Source organism: Cibotium barometz, chromosome 34, assembly GCF_041138505.1.
Source record: "Cibotium barometz isolate CiBa-2024 chromosome 34, ASM4113850v1, whole genome shotgun sequence".
In the NCBI taxonomy this organism is placed as follows: Eukaryota; Viridiplantae; Streptophyta; class Polypodiopsida; order Cyatheales; family Cibotiaceae; genus Cibotium; species Cibotium barometz.
The window spans coordinates 46,020,090-46,036,376 of NC_141079.1; positions in this window are offsets into that span (position 1 = coordinate 46,020,090).

Genomic DNA, 16,287 nt, shown 5'->3' on the forward strand with positions numbered 1-16,287 from the left:
CGGGATTTACTTCATCTATCGTAATAATAGAAATTAAATCTCGATTTACGGATCCATCAGTCCAACCTAACCCCATCCAGTCCCATGGGTTAGCCAACCGCCCAACCACTGTAGTGATGGGATCCAATTAAGAATTTGGTTAGGTTTTGTCCCGGGTACCAGGGAAAAGAGTTCCTAGGCCCCCTAGCCGGAAGTTCATGCAAAACATAAAACTAGTCACACCACTTACACCCAATATGAAATTACCTTTTTCTCAGCATCAACTAACTTTCAAACAATCCTTTAATGAAACCATTATGTCACTGATGACAATCCTCAAAGTATCTGGTTGAATCCTTATTTCTCGTCATTCATTCATCGGTTTACTTATGGCATCATCGACAACCAGAACACTCACCACCTGTTCACTCAGGGGCCTTTTCCATAGTTCCTAGCTCATAGTAACCGGCAATACATTCATATAACAGAATGGAATCTCCATGGAAGATCAGCAAGATCAACCCACAGATCCATATAAAAGAGCCATGGACTCATCCGTTGAGGACCAGCAAGGTCAATCAACCAGATCCATGCCCGGTTTCAAAAAACAACTCTTACTCCTTGTTCCAATATCTTCCACGACACACGTGTGGGTATCTTCGGTGACCCAGAGCCCGAGCACCGTATGGTCAGCACCCTCTAGGATCCTTCGCAGGTGACCTAGCGCTTCACTCATAGGCCGCTTCCTTGGTCCCTAATCCATCGTACCGGAAGCTCACCATTTAAATCGAACCGAGGCAAGTCAAGACCTCGGCCGACCTTGCTACGCGAGACGTCCTCCATTGACTCTCCGTCAGCAGTTGCAACTTTATCAGTTAGGTCTCCATGACCTTAATCCACAAGACGGTCAAAATGCTTCCCCAGCATTCTTGACATAAAACAGTCATTTACAAACAGTCATAAAATACAGTTTCTATATCGAACTCTCGTCTTTCTACATTATCCCTCCTCAAACCACTTTACTTAATCCACATTCCATTCAATGTGTATTCATTTTCATCCATTTACTCATATCGACGACACATTATTTTCCATACACATTCACGTTCATTATTCTACATACACATCCATGCATACATCCATTTTCACATCCTCATTCATACATCCACATCCACATACATAACCATACATCCACATCTCCATGCATACATCCACATCCATAATCACATTCACATCCATACATCTACATCTACATGTATACATCCGTTCTTCACATTCTTACATCCATATATATTCATCCCTTTCCACATTTCCATTCATATAGCCTCATACGCCTTCACATCTATTCTTTTACATCACATCCATTCTCGCCCTATCACAACCCATATACATCTTATCTCATCTCATACACTTCTTATCTCATCCCATACACATCTTATCACATCTTAACTCATCTTATCACATCCTAACTCATCTCATATCACATCTCATACACCTCTTATCACATCTCATACACCTCTTATCACATCCTAACTCATCTTATCTCATCCTAACTCATCTCATATACATCTTATCATACACTTCTTACCTCATCCCATACACATCTTATCACATCTTAACTCATCCTACCACATCCTAACTCATCCCATAGGTCTCTTATCACATCTAACTCATCTTATCACATCCTAACTCATCCCATAGGTCTCTTATCACATCTTAACTCATCTTATCACATCCTAACTCATCTTATCACATTCTAACTCTTCTCCTATACATCTTATCACATCTCATACATCTCTTATCACATCCTATCCCTTCCCATATATATTTAAAGAATACAAAGGAATTCTTATATTTGATATAAAATTTCTTTACGCATCTAATTATGCATAAATTCCGTTTAAGGAGACTAACACTTTCGAAATAAAAATCAATCTTTTATGCATCTTCCTATGCATAAATTCATTTTAAATGAGAATGACACTTTGAATTAAAGTTCAATCTTTTATGCATCTTCCTATGCATAAATTCATTTTAGATGAGAATGACACTTTTGAATTAAAATCAATCTTTTATGCATAAATTCAATTTAGTAGGAATTACACTTTTAGAATAAAAGAATTTCTCTTCTGCATCTAATTTATGCATAAAATCTATTTATGATGAAAATCACACTTTTAGTCTAAAAATATCTTTTATGCATAACTCTATGCATGAAATCCAATTATGATAAAAGTAACATTTTTACAATATAATAAACATCTTTTATGCATACCTCTATGCAAGAACTTCAAATGTGATAAAAGTAACACTTTTATAATAAAATAATCATAAAAAAAACATTTTTATAATAAAATAATAATTTATTATTTTTTCACCTCTATGCACGAAATTCAATATGATAAAAATCACATTTTTATAATAAAATAATAATTTTTTTTCTTTACAGTTTTACAATAAAATAATCATTTTTTTTTCATACCCCTATGCATGGAATTCAATATGCTAAAAGTAACACTTTTGATATAAAAATTTATCCATTATGCATACTTCTATGCATGAAAATAAAAATGATAAAAGTAACACTTTTGATATAAAAATTTATTCATTATGCATACTTCTATGCATGAAAATAAAAATGATAAAAGTAACACTTTTGATATAAAAATTTATCCACTATGCATACTTCTATGCATGAAAATAAAAATGCTAAAAGTAACACTTTTGATATAAAAATTTATCCATTATGCATACTCCTATGCATGAAAATAAAAATGATAAAAGTAACACTTTTGATATAAATATTTATCCTTTATGCATAATATAAAAATTCAATTTCTCTATGATTACAATGAAATTCTTCCAATTAATCTAGGATGATAATTCCTAGAATATGGTAGGAAGTCCTCTTTTTATGCTTTGAATGAAATTATTTTATGCGTAATTTTTATAAAAAGTTTGCCATAGCTCCGCTGCTATGACTGATAAATCTCAATTTTTCTAAGGGATAAAGCTTATCATTAATGAAATAATTAAAATGAACTCTAATTGGATCATTAATCCATAATGGATTGAATCATCAATATACATAAACTAAAAGCATAGAAAAAAGCCATTAATTTGGTCTCAAGCATAGCTTAATCTTGGATTAAGAAAAAGCTTTATGAAAAGCTTCATTTGGATTGAGAATGGGTCATGAGTATGACCATTTCTTGAGTGAGAGAGAGCATTTACATAAAAACCATTTGAATTAAGCATAAATGGAAATTTATATCATTCTTAACTATCATTAATCAATTAACTTCAATAACATTCATCAATTTTATGTAATTCCTAACTATCATTAATCAATTAACCTCAATAGCATTCAAAAACCATTCCAATTAAGCTTCTCAAGCTTGAGAGGGGTTGAGAAGAGAGAAGCATTGAGAAATTATAGAAAAGATCAAAATTCACCATTTACCTTACAATTTGCTTGATTCTTTGTTCACGGTAGAGGCCCCCAACCAATCAATTGGTTTAGTATGTTGATGGAGCCACCAATGGGGATTGAAGAAAGAGGGAAGTGCCAAAAGCTAATGAATTATTAATGAATTCACAGTTCTTGGCTTAGGTGGAGTAGAGTAACAATGCATAAACACTATATATTTTTCAACAAGGGGGAGGCTTCTATTTATAGGAAAAATTGAGCTCCTAACCAAACAAACTGATTCTAGAATTTTCTGAATCAGTTTGGTCAATTTTTGACCATTTTTAAGTCAGCTAAGCTAACTTTTTGGAACTAGACTTGAATGAGGAGAGAGGAGAGATAAAATATCTCAATTTTTATGAGTTTAAAACTCATTCAAGCATGTGAAATATGCACCTCCTTTAAAGAACTCCCCTTCCTTACATATGTGTCAAAATGGAATCATTATACCCAAAATATCTCATATTTTTAATATTGCTCATAGTTTTTTACTAATAAACCTTGTACATTTTCAACTCTTCATCTTGTGTGAGCATTTACTCATTTTTGGATACCCAAAATATCTCATATTTTTAATATTGCTCATAGTTTTTTACTAATAAACCTTGTACATTTTCAACTCTTCATCTTATGTGAAATATGCACCTCCTTTAAAGAACTCCCCTTCCTTACATATGTGTCAAAATGGGATCATTATACCCAAAATATCTCATATTTTTAATATTGCTCATAGTTTCTTACTAATAAATCTTGTACATAGTCAACTCTTCATCTTATGTGAGCATTTACTCATTTTTGGATATCTTCTTTTACAAAATTGGATTTATCTCCTCCCTACACATGGATTGATCCAATTGGCGCATAGGAACCTTAATTGGACCATAATCTAAAATTTTTGAAAATCTAGACCCTTAGGCTAAGGTCCTTTATACCCATTTCAAATTAATTCCAATTGCACATTGGAAAGTTCTTTTTGAATTTCTGTTTCAAGGGAATTCATCTTAATTATATGAGATATTTTTCTATCCAGAAGTATTCAAAATCTGAATATTCTCTCTCTAGAATATTTTCTCTCTCTATGCCAAAACAGTCAGAGACAAGATCTCTTATATTTCTGAAGAGGAAATTGATTACAGGGGAATATGCTGGACATTTTGAGAGGCTGGGGAGGAATCTTACATTCTCTCCCACTTGAAAAACGCGAGATGTCCTCATCTCGCAAACTTGGGATAATTTCGCAAAATGCACGAACATGAGACTTAGAGAAAAATTTAATTAAGATTAACCACTAATTAAAAAAGTCTCAAAGAGAGTAAGGGTCAAGAGACAAGAACAAGATTTAAACTTTATTCATTCATGGAACATATACAGTAAAGATAGAAGAACTCTTTACACTTCCATAAGCCCGTCCATCATATGATCACAAAAGCAGCACTCACAAGCTGCGCACGTATAAGGTAACTCATCTATAGGAATAATTCTATTGGTTATTGCCGTACCTATCTCAGTGGTATGAGGTGATCTAACAAAAGGACCTCTGAGAGGCAAACCAAAAACGGGTAAAGGCATATCTTCTGATGAGGAAGAAAACACGCCAGTAAGAAGACCCGCTCAGAAAACCCAAGATGTCTTGATCTCATGACGCAGTAGTATCGGGGACCCAAACCCAAGGCTTCGATAACCATGGCCAAGTGGACATTGTTACGAAAGTGCTGCTGACCCCAGGGTGTTACCCTAGTTATGTCTTGATAGGTCCGCCATTTGGTCTGAGCTACAGACGTTCCCAAGTGAGGAAAAAGTGAGCGCTCATACTGTTCTATAAAATCCTTCTTCACAGACTCGCTTGCGTCTTGAAGGTGAGAAATCATCATGGATAAAACTAATTCCTGCTGCCAAGCCATGAAGGAGATTAAGAAGAAGGGAGATCGATGGAAGTGAGCGATAAGTAAAAGTTACGACTTATATAAAGGAAGGAGTTAGCGCTTTGAGATGAGGAGATAAAAGAAGTTCGTAGGCTAAGTCACTTACTTTCTTTGGTCCCCAATATCTGGGGGATAACTACTTATACTCCCCTAGAGAATAAAGAAATTCTTTTGGTCCGTATTCAATGAAGACTATAACTGCTTCTTTGCATCTGTTGCTCTAAGTCGCCAAGCATTTGACTGGTCATCTCGACCCTAATCAATGGGTCGGACCTAGTTAATGGAGTTAAGCAATCTTGTCCGAGACTGACCCTCATTAGATTGGTATGAAGGAATTGGTCTCTGAATTTGGGTTCTAGACTTCCCTGTGCCCTTTTCATGGTAGGAGTCGGGCAGTCTTTTAACTGATGGTCAAAACCTTGGCATCCAAAACACTGGTTCTCACTTCTGAACTCATCGTTCTGAATCTTTAAAATAGGTGGGCTCCTGAGAAGGTATTCTGGGTAAAGTGTCTTCCCTTTTTAAACAGAATCTTTCTTTTATTTAGAGAGAATAATTATAAGATCAGAAAAGGATATTCTTACTCCTGTATACCTCGAAGGTTGGGGGGAGGAATCTTACAAACTTCTACCCCACTTAAAAAGGTGCGAGATGTCCTCATCTCGCAAAGTAGAGGATAACTCTTTTTCTTAAGATCCAATTTATTCTGGGTTCCTTATATTCTGGTCAACCCAACAGAATACTGGGATAAATATTCCTTATATAGAACTCATCATTAAATAATAATTCATTTAGATCATATCATTCATACGATAATGGTCCATTAGACCGAAAAATTTAGATCATATCATTCATACGATAATGGTCCATTAGACCGAAAAATTTCCTTCTGAACATTCCTCCACGGGAATTTCAGTTAAGTAAGTTCTCAATTTATCATCTCTTAACTTGATCTACCGTATCAAGTGTTAACAGTAGCAATTTGACAGCACAATCCACTAATCTCATAGTGATTTGCTGAATTCATTATCATCATTCTAGTTATGAATATCATCACAGGGACTCGTCCCAATCATCCACATTGTGGTTTCGCTCAATTTATTACATTTGAATCCATTTTCAGGGATCATCCTTTTTCAATCAGAATCCAAATCAACTCATCAGTTCTCAAACAGAATTAAAAAATCATATCAATCACATTCGAAATCATCATCTGGATAGCATTAATGCTTATAGTTTCAAGTCTTGGATTTACTCGTATATACTGCCGGTAAAGAGCTACAGTTATACCCTCGGTATATACGAATAGTCATGATACTCGAAACTATAAGGTAAATACCATCATGTCTAGGCCTCAAGCAAGTCAGGGTTCCATACAATTGCGGTACTTCCAATTGAAGACCTAATTACTAATTTACGAATTTCAATTTGAATTAACAATTTGTATGAATTATATCACACAATTACAACCTTTTTGTGCGTCTTGATAAACTTTTGACATAATTGGCTCCTCAGTTGATCTTATTGGAGATCTATGACATAAGTCTGATAAACAGATTTTTCTTTATCCGATCGTCCGTAATCACTTAAAAAAAACATTTGTATATTTATATACAAGTTGCAATAAGTACATAGAGTGGCTCGGCTCCAAATTTCAAACTCTCCTCGAGAGATGCATGAGACGACGGTACTGGGCCATAGTCATGCCCTGTTACATAATTTCTCTAATTGCGAAGGGAGCTATTATTTTCTCCCTAGGGATAAATGGACTAAAGAGTCTATAAACTCGGCAAGCAAGTGTGAAATTTTGAGGCGTTGAATGATATAGAATGACACTACGATTTAACCATAAGAAGAGAGTATTCCTTCATAAAGAGTGAATATAAATCATAAACAATACACTTAAGCATAGGAGATTAACATTACTTCATCTAAACAACAACATAAATCTAGAAGGGCATGGTTTTAAGAAGAAACCATGAGATAGAATGCTTTTCCAAGCATGTAGAGGAGAAGAAGATAGTATAAACATCATTGTTTAGGCTTACCCTTGATTTGGACTTGATTCTGTAACTTGCAAGGAGATGTGTAGCCTTCAAGGAAGAGGCTTGGCCACCAAGAGAAGAAGAGGTTTAGTGAAGCACCAAAGCTTCACAATGGAGAGACAAGGAAGAGAGATGAAGGAAATACACTAAAATGAAAATTAAACTAGCATGGAAATACACTAAGATGAAAATACAAAGGAATAAGATTCTATTTATAGGTGAGGGAGGCCACCAACCAAGGCCAACTGGGATCTAGAGGCTTCCAGCTTCAGTTTGATCCAATTTGGACAAGTTTTAAACCCACTTTCTGATCTAGTTTGGAAGAGGAGAGATGAGAGATGAAATATCCCATGATTTTGGAGTATTTTTGAATTAAAAAATGGGGGATTGATGGGACTTCTAGGCGCCTCCTTGAAGCTCTCTTCCCACTCCCCTGAAGTGTCAAAAGGCCTCCAAAAAGTGTCAAAAGGCCTCCAAAAAGTCTCCTTTACATATCAGAATCTCGTGATTATGAAATCCCCACCTCATGTGAGCCTTTCTTTACTATTTTCTTGTGGATAATTCTAAATTTTTTTATTTTTCTTTTAATTCTATTTTTCGACCTTATTGGATAAGGATATCACATTTTTAAAATCAAAATAATTTAATAAGGCTTAGAACTTTGAACTAGGGGTCTCCTTGGTCCACCCACCGTCCAAATCTAATGCAACTTAGAAATTTCTGATTAAAATTTTGTTTAAGGGGATCACTTTCTATTGGTTGGAAGAAAATACTTATCTAAAAATATTTCAAATTTTTATTATCTCTCTCTATAATATTTTCTCTCTCTAGACCAAAAATAAGAAAAAACAATGCCTTTTTGCATTATGAAAAGGGGATGATCACTGGGGACTCATAGGAGAACTTAAACATCTTTAGGAGCTCGGGAGGAATCTTACAGTGAGGAACGAGATGCCTTGTGTTAAGTGCAATCACTACGACCATCCCAATCCTCATTGTGCATACAAGGCACCTGTTCTTCTATACTGCATATATTGTAAAACCTTGGGCATGATACTAAAAAGTGTCCCGCTTCCTCTACAATGGACTCAAAACCTCCCGTGCACCAAACAAAAATAGTCCACCAAAGGGTAGAAAAAATTGCTCAGGAAACAATTAATCGAACACTTCGGTGTTGCTATTGTCATGGACCTCACAAGGTGGCAGACTGCACAGTTTGGAATACTTCCATGTCCATAGTCACTGACACCTTGCAAGACCAATGTGTGAACGATGTGGCATTGATCACATGTTTCAAGATTACCCAAAACGAGTTGCTTCATTGCAACTTGTCTCACAAAATACAACTCTTAACATCTTAAGTGTACAAAATGGGCAACTGGCCACGGTACCCTTGAATGTGCTTACACGCTTACAAGCCAAGGCATGAAACAGTCAAAAAGAACGCAAAAGAAAATACCTCAACATGGGTAGAAGAACATGCTTCAAAACAGAACCCAAAAGAAGGAGCGAAACCTTCTAAAACCAAGAAAAACAGAAGACAACAAACTGTCAAAACCAAGGTCAAATTAAAAGACAAGGAAAAGGAGTCTATAGAGGACATAAACCCAAAAAAGGAGACATAAATAAAAAATAGCCAAAAGCTATACAAGATGCATAAGCATCCACCTCAAAGACCACCACACAAACCTCAACACCCATATGTGTGACATAGGATACAAAAACCCAAAAGAAAATTTAATCTCGTCGCATGGGTAAACATAATGAAAAACTGACAAACCAAAGGAAGTTAGAGAATGAAACAAGTTCTAGTATATCACTTAGTGAGGAGGAAACAAGTTCTAGTACATCACTAAGTGAGGATGAAACAAGTTCTTACTCTTTGCTCAGTGCACCACATAGACTAATCATGAAACTAGAACCCACCCAACCACCCCAACTGGATAATAATGATCACATGACATATGCAAAACACAAAAAGCAAGCTCAAGAGAGCATGCTTAGCTTGGTTGAATGTCTACAGGGTCACCAGTGGTGATTGAGCCTCATAATGCCAAACCTAAAACAACAACCAAGATACAAAGCCTAGAGGAGTACCGCTTTCCCATTCAAGAGGAAGACCTACTCTCTACAAAAGAGTCATTTGGGACAGATTGTACAAACTATACGCTTGAGAAAGCACATGAGGAATTCAATAATTCCCTTACAAGATTAAAACAATCTCTCAAAACCTCATTTGGAGGAATGCTCTTCTCTCATGATAAAGCTAGCATCACATCGGCACTTGCACCTTTAAGGGCTCAACCTGAGTTATACAAGGACATAACAAACTCCATAAAACAAGACTGTGAGGATTCGCATGTTTTCAAATAGACCTCATTAAGAATTGTCAGAGGGCCAAGTGTGCTAGTGTACGCATTGGGTACTCTTGAAAAAGCTGAAAGCCAAAATGAGGATGAAAGTGAATGGGAGTATGAAATAGAAATGGGATCTGAAGCCGAAACAATAACCAAAATACCCATGGTTCCTTTCGAAGATTTTATCATGGTATGGTTGGATTTCCCTATAGACAATGATGTTAAGCACAAATGTGCATTGATTAGCCCTCGAGCTAGTCATAACATTGTGACAAAATAGACACTTGGGTGTCATTGGGACAACATAAACTCATCCCTACAAGCAATAGTCTTGCAAGAGGAGCCAATGGATAAACATTGAAGTTCCACGTTACTTTAGCTACACTACTCAAACAATCGATTGGCGATATGGAATTTACATTCCATGTTATCCTAGATTTCTTTGAGTATGATGTTGTGCTTTAGCGAAACTTAGATAGGTGAATTGTTGTATATGCACTAGATGAATCCATGCAAATAGTCACCTTGAACACTCCTGTAGAGGCAATGTACAATTGCTATTACGGGAGGAAGAAACCTTGCAAGAGCTAGAACTTCCAACATATCTTACTAAAAAGATCCCTAGGATTTTGGTGGGATTGGAAATTTCAAATAAAATCACCACAGCTCAAGCACAGCTTTATCCAACACACGAGAACACAATCTCATGACCCTCGAGCTCTGGGATTTGTTAGATCAACCAACACTCAATGACACATCCTGAAAGAATAAACTTTACACAAGACTTGAACATGCCATGTTTGGGGTACTTTGAACATACAATGTATATTGAAACTAACCCCCTCACTTGTAAGTTTTTTGGGGTACTTTTCACATTGTCGGTTTCACATTGTCGGTTTCACATTGTCGCTAGTTGAAGGAGGGCTTACAGATAAAGATCCTATATCCATTTCAATTGAAGCCTTGGCATACTCATGGGAGGAAGAAACAATCAACAATCCGAGAAGAAGTTATAAAGATCAAATCTACCAGGGATCAACGATCAAATCTACCAGGGATCAACGATCAAAAAATGGCAGTAGGTTAGAACGAAAAAGGTCCCAATTTACTTATTTAACAACTTGGGGATTTCAAACAGATGTACCCTTTGGAACTATTAAAAAAGACCCTCCTTTTTTGGAAACCCGTTCAAAGAGAGTTCATTCGGATTTGGAAGAAAAATCTCTCGCTCTGCGAACCCAGCAAGTATATCATTTCTATTCCTCATCATCAACAACAACAATGCCCATGAGTCTCAAACTTGCAGCCTCAGCACCAACTAAAGTCAAGAAGGGCCCCAAACCTTCCACACCAACCCAAAAGAAAACTCCACCAAGACTACCACAATCACGATATCTTAATAGTATCAAAATGTGGGTGGAATAGCAGCTACTTGTAGCTCAAGGCTACTATGAAGGTGCCAATCAAATTTGGGTGCCTTGACAGTCCAAAACCTCTTCCCTCAACACAGCACTCAGAGGCCAAGGAAAAAGAAAAGTACTCCATAACACCGTCCACAAAAGCCTATGCAAGTTCCTCAAAGAACTCCACCAATGCAACAAGTGTGGGTACCAAAAACACTGCTACAAGCACAAGGGTAAGTCTACCAAAGAAATACCAAATCTTGGGTCCCCAAGTGCATCACAAATCCCCCTAAGCTTGCACAAAGAAGAAAGCCTCAATGCCAAGCACATCGGCCACCAAATTACAGTGTTTGTTCAAAGATGGGTGCATGTGCATGTACTTCAATAACAAGGATACTATGATGGTAATTCCATCATATGGTTGCCAAAATCGAACAATGTGAAGAAAACCTCACCACCGACTTCAACCCCAACAGCTTCACCTAAAGTTCGACAAGAATGGAGGCCCAAGTAGCAACAAGCAAATCACTCAACCACTCTTTTGCATTCAGTACCAACACAAGAGCTTGTCTATTCAAGCAAACAATCAGTAGTCTTCCCTACTGCCACCAACACAAGAGCTTGTCTATTCAAGCAAACAATCAGTAGTCTTCCCTACTGCCTCGATATCATTTTAGCAACAAATTCAAGAATCAATACTATGGAGACTTAGGAGCACATCAAGAACAAAATAACAATGCTCCTGGAAGTGAGAAATGAGCGCACAAGAAGCTGTTGCTTGCAAATCATGACCTAGATGACCCATAAAATAAAATAAAAACCCTCAGGATCAAAACCTACAACTTCACCGAATCAAGCCATCTCACGAAATAACCCCACGGCCAAAAATCCTGCAATCTCATGAGTTGAGGTTTCTCAAGAAATACAGTCTCATGGCTTAAGAACCAGCACTGACGATTTAAGCCTCATCACGGATTAAGCCATATCACGCAATAGCCACTATATAATTATTAAGCTTCGTACTTACTATTCTTTTGGCTCAATTAATGTACCTCACCATCAACAACTTCCAGGTACATCCCTGGATGGGGGGGGCATGGTGGGCGAAAGCCTGGTCCCATCGCCTGGAATTTTCCTTCAAATTACAAACCTCTCCAAACGACACCGCAATCTTCACAACTCACAATGATTTTTGATCCCTAGTGAAGATCTCTATATTAGCCTCGCGCAAGTCGACGTAATTCTTTCAAACCTCACCAACAAGTGGCTACTTCAACACAGAGCAGTTCAATAAGAGTATATGTGACTCAATTCTTGTACTTCATGTAAATCTTCTTCATCATAAGAGCACTTAAATACACATAAAAATATAAAAAGCACATGAGCAAAAGAAGACAGGAACATGTCCTTCTCAACAACATTTGACAAGAATCCTACCGCACAAAGGGACATCATCAAAAGTCAATTACTTCAAATGATGAATGTCGCTTCAATGAATCAAATGAGGAACTCAGAATCACCATCTCATTCTAATGATTAAGTCTACGTTCCTCCGGAATCCTTCCCTCTCTTCTCTCCCATTATTAACATCTCTTAATGTCCCCACTAACAAAAATCACATGTAACCTTGCTGATGATTGCCAAAAACAAATTGAGCCCAAAAACAAAAAGAGCCAATACAAATATAAAAATGCAATCATCAATCATTTCACTACTAACCTATTCATTCATTGACTAGCTTTTCTTATTCCTTCTGGAGGAACAAAGACCATTGAACGTCAACATCAATGCCATCGACAAATCTTTTTCATTCTCGCCACACAACAAAGGTCTTTAATGCGATCATGAGGACACGATTACCTTAGGAAGGGGGGATGTTAATCCAATTCTAGGATTAACAAGAGCTACCGCCATTATCTTACATCAAGGAGTCATGCTAGATACACCAAAGTGACATACATTCAAGATATAAAGCAATAGTGTCCAAAGCTATAACTTGGATAGGCGCTCGTAGTGGTGTGACGGAGTATTTATGGCGATTCCCACTTCAAGAGTGAGTGGTAGCAAGATAGGATGAAGTCCTAAGTGAACTACTTCATGGATATATTATGAGAGTAGTCATTGTAATAGTATTATGGCCTAAAGTGCCCGACCGGCCACAGTTTAAGTGAGTGTGACCACTTATGGCCATGTATATAAGTGAATTTCTCTCATAATACAACATACTCTCCCATCTCGGGGGGGTCACTATATGTAAAATATCCCTATCACGTGCATTCAAGGCCTATATTTTAAATCCCTTATTTGTGAATTTTTTAATCTATATAATATCCCTTTTCTTTATGAATCTGTAAATTTTTTTGAAAAAAATTTAAATCATACCCTTATGTAAATATATTTCTGTAAGTTTCATAAATTAAAATTATGCTTTTGTTGAACGCACGTGATATTCACATTTTTTTGTGAGTGACCCCCCCGAGTCTCCCATTGTGCAATTGAGTCTTGCTCTTGCTAATCTCTCTCCCTAATGCATGCTAGTGAGTGTGTGTGAGTGAAGTGAGGTGAGAGGAGGGACAAGGACCCATAGTACAACATGGTAGTGTGACAACACTCACGGGAGAAGCGGCGGAATTGCTTCTCAAGGAGTTGTAGAGCTTGGAGACCTCAAGGGTTACGAGCTCGACCATTTGAAAGATCCTCTCATGACAGTTGCGGTTCACCAGGTAATCTCTTTTTAGATGTGTTTCAAGGAGGTCTAGGTTGAGCCATAACATTGTTGGTGTGGCGGGTGGCATGATTGAGTGGAGCTTTAGAGTGTGGCTGCATGGCAACATCGACTCCTACAACAATCCCAACAAGCTTTCACGATGTGAGTGTGGCACACCCCTACTATGCATTTGTGTGCTAGGCCATAGTAATTTGGTTTCTCGGTTGAGTTGTTTGTGCTCCCAAGTGTGGTTGCGCAAAGCCCCATGACATTGGTTTGTGAAGGCCAAAGGAGTGTTAGGGTTAGGGTTTGGAGATGCTGCAAACAGGCGTGGAGAGCAACAGAGAGAGAACCGACTTCTTTGTATTCAGCTGATCAAAAATGTGAAGTACAATAGCCACATGATAAGTGACCTAAAGAGATGTGTTCACATGTCCGGCCATAAAATGTGTCGGGTGGACCAAAACACCTATAAACTACTTATAAATGAAACTAAGCTAAACTGGGGGGAAAAACCTCCACTAACTGAAGTAAAAAGTGCCCCAGTAATCTACTGATGATCACTAGCACTCCTCTGGGTGCATACACAGCATAAAACCCAACAAACCCCCCTGGAGTGATATGTGATCACTGTACATCATCCACCAAAAGGAAACAAATTCAAAGCAGTGCGGAATGCTTCGAATTTCGGACGTGGTAATGCCTTGGTGAAGATGTCTTCCACATTCTGATCTGTAGGACAGTAGATCAGAATGATATCTCCTGCCTGGAGTCTCTCCTGAACAAAATGATAGTGAATCTCAATGTGTTTCGTGCGAGCATGAAACATAGGATTCCTGGCCACAGCAATGGCACTCTGACTATCACTATAGATAGGTGTAGGCTCCTCCACTGAAATATCCATATCAATCATGAGACAACGCAACCAAACACACTCAACAGTAGTAGTGTAGGTTGCTCTGTATTCTGCCTCACAAGACGAAGTGGCCACTGTGGTCTGTTTCTTGCTTAGCCAAGAAATGCATGAAGAGCCAAGAAAGAAACAATTTCCACTAGTGGAATGTCTGGTATCAAAATCACCAGCCCAATCTGAATCACTGTAAGTGTATAACTGCATGTCACCCCCCTCAGGATAAAGCAATCCAAGAGACAAGGTACCCTACAAATAACGGAATACACGCTTCACAGCTTGCCAATGTGACAACCGCGGGCTACAACCGTGGACTGTGCATGAATCTGCTCAAATGAGAGACTGCATATACTGAATATCTGGCCTTGTATCACACAAGTAACTAAGGCACCCAACAGCCTGAGCATATGTAGTGGCATCAAAGGAAATACTGTCATCTTGTAGTGACAGTTTCATCCCAGGCTCCATAGGAGTACTAATAGGCTTGCAATCCTGAAATTTAAACTTCTCCAGAAGTTTAGCAACATACCGTGATTGCAACAACGCAATGCCTCTGTTATCCTACACAAACTGTATGCCCAAATAGTAGTGTACAAGCCCCAAGTCAGACATGTCAAATGTCTGTTGCAGTATCTCTTTAAAAGCTGCAATTTTGTCATCATTTGATCCCATGAGCAAGAGATCATCCACATAAAGACTGATGACCAGCAGATCTGTCTCTTCTTTCTTTACATACAGAGTGGCTTTTGATGGACTGTTCACAAATCCCTGAGTGAGTAGGAAACCATCTATTTTTGCATACCAAGCTCGTGGAGCTTGTTTCAAACCATACAAGGCCTTTTTCAGCCTGCATACTTTCCCTTCATGACCATGTTCTGCAAAACCCATGGGCTGATATACATAAACTTCCTCCTCGAGGTCCCCATGTAGGAATGCAGTTTTTATGTCCAACTGGTGAACAACCCAACCACGATGTGCAGCCAATGCAATGACACACCTAAGTGTCGACATACGGGATGTAGGAGCAAATGTCTCCTCATAATCAATGCCCTTTTTCTGTGCATAGCCCTTTGCAACTAGATGGGCTTTGTACCTGTCAATGGATCCATCTGCATGTCTTTTCAACTTATAGACCCACTTAGTACCAATTGCTTTCTTGCCTTTGGGCAGATCAACCAAATCCCATGTTTGATTCCTTTTAATAGAATCAAGCTCATCCTGCATGGCTTTGTTCCAATGCACATTATCTCGTGCATCCACAAATGAAGCAGGCTCATCATCATCCTATAAACTGGCGCCATAACCAGATTCAAATCCATGATGTGTGCATGCTCATTGGTCCGTGTCTCCCTACGAGTACGACCAGCAAGAGGACCCTCTAAATGGCTGTCCTGTAATGTCCTCAAATACCATCTAGGTATGTGTCTGACCTGTGGTGCCTGCTGCCCCATATTTGGTTCAGCTTCTAGCTCAATGTGCTGCTAAATTTCTGCAC